We start from the raw sequence: 850 nt of genomic DNA, 5'->3' as shown, positions 1-850 counted from the left end.
TTCAACAATGTCTACATTTACACTTCAGTGGCATTGACCTTTACATTAACAGTATACAAATATATGTAAAACAGGAAAACTGATGATTGTTTTAGTGAAAAGTTTGGGCACTTTATCTAGGACCATGTGTCTGTGCCTAAAGGTTAATTCTAGAAGGTGGATAAGATCTCTTTGTTAATGATTAAGAGTCTGTACTTAAGTGACTACTATACCATTTCAGAAAAGTGCAAGGGGTTTCATTGGTCTTCATGGAATCTTGGTGGCAGAATGAATTTCAGTTTTAGAACTCATCTTGCCAATCTCTCATCCAGTGCTATAGTATTCTACTGATTCTGTAGTCCTGGAATAGTGCTGGTATTGGGGAGCTGCCTTACCTGGTTAGCTACTTGTCCTGTTGTTGGAGAGCCCCAATTGTTACGAAACCTTCCTTAAAACAAGCCCCAAAAAGCCTCTTGCTAATTTGTCTCAGTCCTTTGGAGTGTGATAGTCTGGTTTTGCACCCTTTTCTACATCCTTTGTATATTTAAACACTATTTTGCAGAAGGACACACAGTGTGGAAAAGAAGCTAGGCAGTTTTTAAAAAGTTTTCAACTTATTAAGCAAAGTATCCACTATAGCTCCTCGATCTTCATGGCTTTAATGGCTTCTCATTGCTTTCAGGCTAAAGAATTACAAGCCCTGAGTGACCTGACCTTTGCTTCAGTCATACTTGCTCTTCCGCCTCGCTCACTGCAGTGTAGTTATACTGTTTATCCTTCAGTTTCATTCCATACTCTTCTCTGGAGCCTGACCTCTCTCCCCCTTTCTCCTAGATAACTCTCTCTCTCTCTCTCTTTTTATTTTTATTTT

This window comes from Orycteropus afer, unplaced genomic scaffold (assembly GCF_000298275.1).
Source record: "Orycteropus afer afer isolate SDZICR_OR568_19922 unplaced genomic scaffold, OryAfe1.0 scaffold00017, whole genome shotgun sequence".
In the NCBI taxonomy this organism is placed as follows: Eukaryota; Metazoa; Chordata; class Mammalia; order Tubulidentata; family Orycteropodidae; genus Orycteropus; species Orycteropus afer.
The sequence above is the reverse complement of the archived record's forward strand: the minus strand, read 5'-3'. Positions refer to the sequence as shown.